Raw genomic sequence first — 9741 nt, forward strand, 5'->3', positions numbered from 1 at the left:
TCAGGTGATATTGTCCTCTTCGCCGCAACTCATGTTCAGAACGTTAATGCAATCTGTTCTTCTGTCTCACACAGATCTTCAATTGGACGTTCCCTACCTTATGTTCTATGACTTTCCATTTCTTCCATTGGCTTTGTCAGTACATCAATTATACCCATTGCTCTTTTGTTAAATTCCATTTATTGAATTACAATATATACACAGAAAGATGCTCGTTAAGTGGATGGGCTTCCCACATTTTTTCAAAATGAACAATGCCTGTTTAAAAATATATATATATTTATTTATTTGACAGAGACAGAGAGTGCACAAGCAGGGGGATCAGTAGGCAGAGGGAGAAGGAGAAGCAGGCTCCCAAGGATCAAGGAGCCTGATGCAGGCCCGATCCAGGGACCCTGAGGTCATAACCTGAGTTGAAGGCAGTCACTTAACCAACCGAGCTACCCAGGCACCCCTAATGTCTGCTTTTTAATGAAAATACAAAAGTAATAGAAGATCATATCCCAGTCACTGAGAAATTCACAATCTCTTAAAAAGGAAATACCTACATGAAAAAAATGGACTCTTCAAAGAACACGTGCTAAAAATGAACAGACCGTATGGTACTTGTTGGGAGATTTCAGAGGAGAGGGAAGACTAGGAAGAGTCTGGGAAGATTTCCTGGAAAACAAAATTTGGGCTAGGATTTTAGAGGTAAGCCATGACTTGGAAAAGGAGGAGGAGAGGGAAAGACAGCTTTAGTTGGAGGGACAGAGTGGCCAAGCATCACCATGTTCAATGGAAGACCAGTAGGTGAACAGCCAATGGAGCTTTGTGAGATGACAGGACTGATGTTATACATTACAAAAATTCTGTTTGGAAAGACAGGGCCTTATATTTTATACTATATTAGATGTGGATTATACCAGGGGCTGAATTCTTTTTTTAACAGGACGGGAGTCAGTGAAGAGGACAGACCAATTGGGAGGCATAGACTGTAGTATAGTCTTCGGCGATAGTACGTCCTCGAGATATTTAGGGCCCAACTGGCACCAGCCCACACACTGGCTCTGAAGGGGCTTGAGCTCGCGTGACAGCGTCCACAAGGATGTGTGAGAGATGGTGGCATAGCTGCGGTGTTGACCGTGATTTACCTGGTGGTGAGGAAGCAAAGGCCAATCATGATTTAATATGTCGTTCCCTGCATCACATTTGAGGCTGAGCACTGAATGTTTTCATTCCAAAAACGACCTTGTGAGTTTTTACTACGAGATGGACCCACAAGGTGATATATTTTTGGTCAAAGGCTTTTTTGATGAGCCTGAAGAAACAACAACTCCATCCTTCTTTCATTTGTCAGCCTGACCCCATGCAGAGGTGTGGGCTAGGCAAATAAATAGCAAGAATAAGAACGTCTTTATTCCCCTCCCATTCCCTTGACTTTGCCCTTTGTACCGTGGCAAACTGGAAGGAGTTGTGGGAGCATTAATGCAGTTGCAGGAGGCAAGCACACAGTGGCCCCAGAGGAACAATTTTCAATATGCTACGCTGTTGTGCTAAGTTTGCAACTCCCATCATTTGACTCAGTCCCCTCCTAGTAAGAATTAGAAGTGCCAGGGTGCTCAACAAATATCCATTAAATCATATCCACTAAATGTCCACTAACATCCACTGAATATCCACTTACTATCCACTAAATCTAAGGAAATACCAGAGTTTTACAAATTCTCCACAAAGATTGACTGGAGCCCTCTTCTGAGGCTACTACTCCGGAGTGTCTTCCTGGCATGTAGCGCCAATGCCCGATAAATAGTGTGACACTTGATAAACAGTTAGTGGGAGAAGAATTAATGATTTTGGGAAAACTAGTGTTTTAGGAGCCCGATGTACTGGGTTTGTGAGAAAGGAGGTGAGAGACAGGGAGAACTCAGGAACTTTTGTTGTCATCCAGACCTTTGATTGCGAAGGTTCAATGCCAATATGAAGGAGAAGTTAAGGTGTGGTATTTTATGGAGAATGTCAGGGGTGCCTTGTGGCTCAATACGGAAGCTGTTCAGGTAAGAGCTGAAGGGGAGGAAACTAATTAAAGACAGTTGGGTGTTTGGATCTGAGTAGAAACAGTCAGATTGTGGGGAGTGGGCAGGGGTACGGCTCATTTGTACACAGATTCTATTGGGGTTCTGATAGAAGCCTTTGCCTAGAGGCATCCTGAGAGTAGGACTCTCCAACAGGTGTCCAAGCAGAGGCCTGAGCTCAAGGCGTCCTCAACCGATCGACCGATGGAAGTACTCAATCCAGCCAGTAAGTTAGACTGACGTTGCAAAATCGACCCTGCGAGGCTTAAAAAAAAAATCCTTTCGTCATTCGTTACCCAGTAATCAAAGTTCTTTTGCAAAACTGGTGCATTTTCTTCAAATTCAGAATGCATCCAATGGGACAGCTACAACAACAAATGCGATCTGAACTGCATTTGTAGTGTCCAAATGAAGGGCAGCGTTCTATCAAAGTGTTCTTCCATCTTTCCTCAGTACCATCCCCTAAGGGGCCTGGTTGGACAACTTGACAGTGACGGTGTTGAAAGATAACAAAGAGAAGAGTTCCCTGGGAGAAGAGCACGAAAGAGCAGAACCTAAGGACCACAGGGAACAGAGGGTGTGTGGGCACGGGGGGGAGGAGGGATGGAAAAATGCGACAGGGCCAGGATGCATGTAAAGGATGCTGAGTCCGCCGATTTGCAAGTCACTGAATCAGGGCAAGAGTTTTAAGGAGGAGGTCAGAAGAATGGGCAAGTACTGAAGAAAGGTAAAAGAGAAAAATCAAGAGAAGACTACTGAATTATAACTTTTCAAGCCGGACTTCAAATTTATGTCTGTGGCCGAGCATGTGTGATTGTGGATAACTGGTTCGAACAATTTCACAAATTAAGCGGAAATAATCGCTTGCCCCGAGGTATTCGGAGCTATGTGTACCTTTTAAAGTAAAGCAGTCTGCAGCTTTCAGTAAGCCGTGTTTGTGCGGGGGAGCTACATCACGACAAGAATTCAGATATACAGTCCCTTTCTTAGTAGTGAAGGCCAGTCATTGTTAGCATCAGGGAAAACACAGTCCATTTAAGGTCGAGACATATTTTCAGTAGGAACTGGCAGTCATTGGGTGGCTAACAAAGAATTTTCAGTGTAAGGACCAAGGGGGAGGTCCGAAGGCTCCGATGTTCGGGTAGCTAATGTGCTCAGCATTGGGGTTGACCAGGCATGAAGACACAGCACTAACCACACAGGGATGATTTTCAGGCCACTGCTCTGTGGGATTTTGTTTATGGGTCAGTTCTGCAAACACCTTCCCTCAAACCAAATATTCAAGTAGCTTCAGGTTGGAGATAATTATGTAGGTGGTGGTTCTGCGTACACATTAAGTCTCAGGCTTGACACAGTCTGAGAGATCGCCTAGCGGCACACCCGCCCAATTATGGTCTGTTGTGCTTTGTAATATCACGGACAGATACTCTGCCTGTTTCTGCTTGATTGCTTCCAGCAAAGGGCCATTCACTATGCTGTGAAGAGGCACTTTTCTAAAATTAGTAATCCGTATCTTAGAACTGTGTATTTCCTGGAACTAGCATTGGGATAGCACAATCTATTGGTCACTATTCTTAGCACTTTACATATATATAAAAACTCATTAAATCCTCTTTTTAACCTCATGGATAACATGGCCATCTGATAAAATAAATGCAAAATATGAATATTATAAATATAATTATAAATATGAATGTATATGAATATTTCATATTTTTATATGGGGAAATTAAGGCCTGGTTCTGTTAATTAATCTTCCTAAGGTCAAAGGGTTCGAACTAACATCTGAGCTAATAGTTTGCTTTAATGCTTAATCCTTTTTGCTAGTTATTCAGATATTTGAGGACAGTTACTGGGGTTCTTCCAAGCATACTTTTCTCAGGGTAACTGCCCCTGGTTAATGTAGCCATTTTTTTTCTCATGCCATAGTTGTGATCTTCTAGTAAAGCATAATTTAGTTTGTCATTGCCCCTCTTAAAACTGGTGCCCGGAACTGAGTATAGACTCAGCCAGGGCCTGACTAATGCACAGAATTGTGAATCATTCAATGGTTAGGTTCTAAAATCAGCATGCAAGGCGAAAATTGAGTAGAGCCCAAATTACCCTTGAGAAAGCCCTTAACTAACTCACAATAGAGAGTACATACAATATTGTGTGTACAATCCTGCACAGAAATTCTTCTGTTCATTAAAATTTGAGAACCATCGTGGTCAACTAAAGAAGGAACAAAAGGAAAGTCGATATGCCGATGCCTGGGCATTAACAGCATTCTGCTTTTAAGGTAATGATCAAATCGCTCATGTTGAATGAAGGGAAAATTGTCCATTGATCCTGTTTACTTGCAGTATTACTTCATTCTGATCAAATATTAAGCTCTATAACTTCACATATGTTAATGTATTTGTGTCGCAATGAGGATTAAACAAGAGGACAGAGGATAGGGTCTAAAATCAGTTTGTAAGTTCATCGTAAGATAACAACAGGCTTCACCATCCAGCGGCCATCCTAGCAGGGGTCTATCACCCCCAAGGAGGCACACATTGGTTCTTAGAGAGGGAAGCTGACTTTTTTTTTTTAATGTATGAAGCCCAGACGTGCACACAAGACACAGGGAGATAAACACCGCCTTTATGTCATTAAAATTTCATGAGACAGATGACAATTACGAAGACAGGTCTAAACAGGCTCTTCAGGAGGTGACCAGGGAAAGATCAGGAAACGCTTTGGTACAGCATTGCCCTTGATTTGGACACTATGAATGTGGTTCAACCTTGCATTTGTTGTTTCAGCAGTCATAGCACATGCATGAACTGAAATAAAACTCCCTAGTGTTACAAAAGTGACTAAGTTTGCATTGTGACATGTCAGTCAAATCTTAGTGGCTGATGCTTGTACTTCAGTTGATGGATGGATTGAAGATATTTTTAAGAAGACAGAATTGGTGAGTTTTCTCAGCCAATGTAGGGCTTTTAGCTCATACACTATCTGCTGCATATACCTGTAGAAGCCCAATAATTCAATTGCCTTTGATTTCTGATTGATGAGTCCGTGGAATGCTGCACTGAAAAAAACAAACAGAAACAAAAACCTAAATCCCATGTTAGGATTCATTCCAGCAGAAGTTCTCTCATATGTATCTCAAATCCATCATCATCATTATCATCATCACCAGAAAAAAACGGTCAAAGTTCAACCTCTATTGGTTGTATTTGTGTGTTTGTTTGCAAGGGATGGATCATTTGGCTTTTGCAGGTATCTTTTGTGATAATTTATGTATTCCCTTCTCCTTGCTGCTTAACAACAAATATCAAATTTCTTCTCATGGAAGAAACTGTCTAGGTAAAACAAAATGTCATTTAGTTGTGAAATATGACCTACAAAGGGTCTAGAAGGAGAGGGCAAATGTAAAATCTAAATTGCTCTGCACAAGACAATATGATGCATTTACCCTGGAGAAAGGGAATAGAGGGAAGGTCACGGTAGGGTTGAGATGGGTTCTTGTGGCTACACCTTAAAGAAAGAAGGGGTTGCTGGATGAAATGACCATGTCTCTATTTGTAAAGAGCCTCGGTGTCTATCTCCCAAGGTTCATTAGAGAATTATAATCCCTCTTCCATTATCTATCATTTCAGTGTATTAGTTTAAAGATTTTATTTGTTTATTTGTCACAGAGAGAAAGAGAGAGCAAGTACACAAGCAGGGGGAGTGGCAGGTAGAGGGAGAAGCAGGCTCCCTGCAGAACAAGGATTCCAATAGGGGACTCTATCCCAGGACCCTGGAATTATGACCTGAGCCAAAGGCAGACACTTAACCTACTGAGCCACCCAGGTGTCCCTCATGTATTATTATTATCTTTTAAAGATTTTATTTATGGGGGCGCCTGGGTGGCTCAGTGGGTTAAGCCGCTGCCTTCGGCTCGGGTCATGATCTCAGGGTCCTGGGATCGAGTCCCGTGTCGGGCTCTCTGCTCAGCGGGGAGCCTGCTTCCCTCTCTCTCTCTCTGCCTGCCTCTCAGTCTACTTGTGATTTCTCTCTGTCAAATAAATAAATAAAATCTTTAAAAAAAAAAGATTTTATTTATGTATTTGAGAAAGAGAGAGTGAAAAAAGAGCATGAAAGGGGAGAAGGTCAGAGGAAGAAGCAGACTCCCCATGGAGCTGGGAGCCCAATGAGGGACTTGATCCTGGAACTCTGGGATCACGACCTGAGCCTAAGACAGTCACTTAACCAACTGAGCCACCCAGGCACCCCTCAGTGTATTATTTTAAAATTAAAAACATTTCAAGTAATCATAACAGAAATTCATGTGTGTACAAGATGGAACAGAGGTTGATATTTACTGTATTTGCTCAGGATCTATTTTTATTTTTTAATAAGCCTTACAAATATAACAAATCCCATCTCTACCCTTTCTTTGTTTCTCTTCAAGAGGTAATCAATTTCCAAAATTGGTGGATCATTGTGAGTTTCTTGTTATGTATATATTTATTATATCTTCCCATATATACCTATATATTCATTAACAACATGCACTATTGTCTTTTGCTTTTACATTTTCAAGAGAGAGATTTACTTATTTATTTTAGAGAGAGAGAGAGAGAGAATGAGCACGGAGGGACAGAAGGAGAGAGAGAATCTTAAGCAGGCTTCACACCCAGTGCAGAGCTTGATGCAGGGGTCAATCCCACAACTCTGAGATCATGACCCAAGCTGGAATTAAGAGTTGGACATCCAAACTGCTGAGCCACCCGAGTGTTCCTGCCTTTATATTTTTTTATGTAAATCTTATCAAACCAAATGTTTGCTATCAAAACTTCACTGCAGCATATTTCACTGAACATTATGTGGAGTTTAGCCATGTCAAAACACATAGTTGTGGGTAATTTATGTAACTCCATCATAATTCATTGTATGTAGTAACTTCATTCATTCATTCCTCTGTTGAGAGAACTGGAATTGGTTTCTAATTTTCTTCTTGCCTCTAAGTCTCCATAATTAGAAATGAAGACAGCTCCCTCTGAACACCTACGTTTCTCTAATCCTCAACACGGACAATCTTATTGCTTGGAATCTTCCAGGAATAAGTCATGACCTCTTTCATCTCTATTTACATCAGTCAGTCACCATGGTTAAGTGCCCAGGTACCCCTCTAATTCTATAGGATTATTACCACAGGGACATCTCTGGGACCTCCTCAGACTAAACTTCCCTTTGCTGTGCCTTCCACAGCTCACTGGCCATAATCATCAAGTTCAATTTTTTTCCTGAGATTTCAAGGACACAGCCTTTCTCCAGATTTTGATGCTGTCTTTCTGTTCTGAATGAGACCTAGGTTTCCCTGGGGACACTGTCTCCCTGGCATCCTTTCACATGGTGGCTGTTTTTGCTACTCATCCCAGAAGTTGGTATGTGTGTGTGGGGGGGGTGGTCCTCTTTGCTTCTCATTATCATTTCCAGCTCATTCACTATTTTTCTTCCCTAAAAGCATCCGGCTTTGAATCTGTCATCAGACTCCCCTCCTGGTTATGGTCACTCAACACTTGGGTTTCTCCTCATTTCACAAGGATGTTTAATTCCTGATCAAATGCTTCTCAGGCTTCAGTGGACATATGCATGTCTTGGAGGATCTTCCTAAACTGTGGATTCTGATTCGGTATTTCTGTGATGGAGACTGAGATTCTAAATAAATAATGAGAACCCAGGTGATGTCATTTCTGCTGCACTACTCATTGAGTTGTACAGTCCTAGGTGACCATCACTCTCTCCAACAGTACCATTACCTTCCTTTTGGGGGACTTCAATCACCACACAGATGACCCTTCCATCACCCTTTTCTGGAGTTGTTTTTTTTTTTTTTTTTCAAAGATTTTATTTTTTATTTGCTTGAGAGAGAGAACACAAGTGGAAGAAAGAGCAGAGAGAGAGGGAGAGGGAGACTCAAGCAGACTTCATGCTAAGCATGAAGCCCAAAGCGGGGCTTAATCTCATGACCCTGAGTACATAACCTGAGACAAAATCAAGATTTGGCCCTTAACCAACTGAACCACCCATGAGCCCCTTTGAGATTATTAACCTCTCTACTAGCAATGTTATCCCCATTTCAGACACTTCCTGACCTACACCTTGTCCTTACCGAAATAGACATTTCCGCAATCTCAATTGTCAACATCCAGTTTTCAGATTATCACTTCTCCTCTCTGCTGTTCACTTCCTCCAGTCCCCAAGAACAAACAATTCCCAAACTGCACTGATGTGCTCAAACCCATCGTTTCTATTTCCTTTTCATTGTCTCTCATCCTGCTCATGTTCATACTTCACTCCTTCCCTAACTTAGATTCCGTGGTTGATTACCATCTCTCTTGTGGACATGGCCAGCTTCCTAGCCCCACTGTTTCCTCATCACACACAGTAAAAACCTCAACTCTAGCTGATTACAACATTCCGCCTCTCAAACACTTGCACCTACACTCCATGAAATAAGGCCGAGGAAAATGGCATACTCCTCTCATGTTAAATTCATGAGCATGGGCCTTCAGGGGAACTGGAATGTTATTTGGCAATCATACTGTACTTTGCAGCTCTATTTTCCTTCTTGCAGTCTTCAAGGTAACAATTCTGTGACTTCTCCCTCAAATCTCCAGTGCCTTTTCCCTAGTCCTCACTCTTGGGTCTCACTGACTATTTCAGGGGGGAAACAGGAATAATCAGAAGAGACTTCTGGCAAGCTGCCATCCTCGCATATACCCACTACGTCTCCCCAGAGCTCTATCCCTCTGACCCGCTGGAAATCATTGCTCTGACATGTCTGGTTCTTTCCTGCAGCATCTCCTTCTTTTGGGGGAGAAATTAGAGCAGCAACAGAAAGCATGCTTTTCCTTCCGTCTTAAAAAATTAAAAAAAAAAACTTCACCATGAATCCTAGGTCTCTCCTCTGTTCAAAGCAAAACTCTTCAAAAAATGTTTCCATGCTATGGTTTTCCTCATTGTTCTTTTCCTATCCTCTCTCAAAACCACTACAATTGGACTTTGGTCCCTACAACAGCTCTGAATCTGCTTTTGTGTTGGTTTTGCTTGCTTGCTTCTTTTTGTATAGCCAACAATACATTACCATTGCCTGCAAATGAAAATGCTTAAAAAAAAAAAAAGCCTAGTCATCCAGAATGCATGAACTACTCTCTAAATGGGAACTAGGTAAACACAAGAACTAAGTACAAGCACACTCTGCAAGTGTGGGCTTGGCCATGGCCGTCAATTACTGACCATTTGGGAGACTGAACATGGCTGTCCAGTTAGAGCTGCTAAGGTGAGGATCTCACTGACTGACCGCCTAACCAATGAGCTGCTCTGTTTATTCACGTGGACACTTCTTCAGGCAGGAAATGATTCATTCTCTCCACAGTCTGCACTTTTTTCTTGGTCTTTTTCTTTTTCCCTCTTTGCACTGTCTATTCTCCATTTGTGCGTGTTGTGTGGGGCTTTTGGGGTCCCTCAGGATGCCTCAGTCTCCATGAGAAGGATCTTTTCATAGAGCTCTGCTGTTCTCACTACAACTCTGGGAAGCTTCCTATTTCACTCTCTCATTTTCTTTATCTCATGTGTATTACTACATCCTCCTGTTCAGGGAGTCATTTAGCCTGTTGTTCCTTCTTATTGCTGCTTTTACTTAAAATAGGGAGATTTTTATAAG

The sequence above is a fragment of the Mustela lutreola genome, chromosome 14, assembly GCF_030435805.1.
Source record: "Mustela lutreola isolate mMusLut2 chromosome 14, mMusLut2.pri, whole genome shotgun sequence".
Lineage (NCBI taxonomy): Eukaryota > Metazoa > Chordata > Mammalia > Carnivora > Mustelidae > Mustela > Mustela lutreola.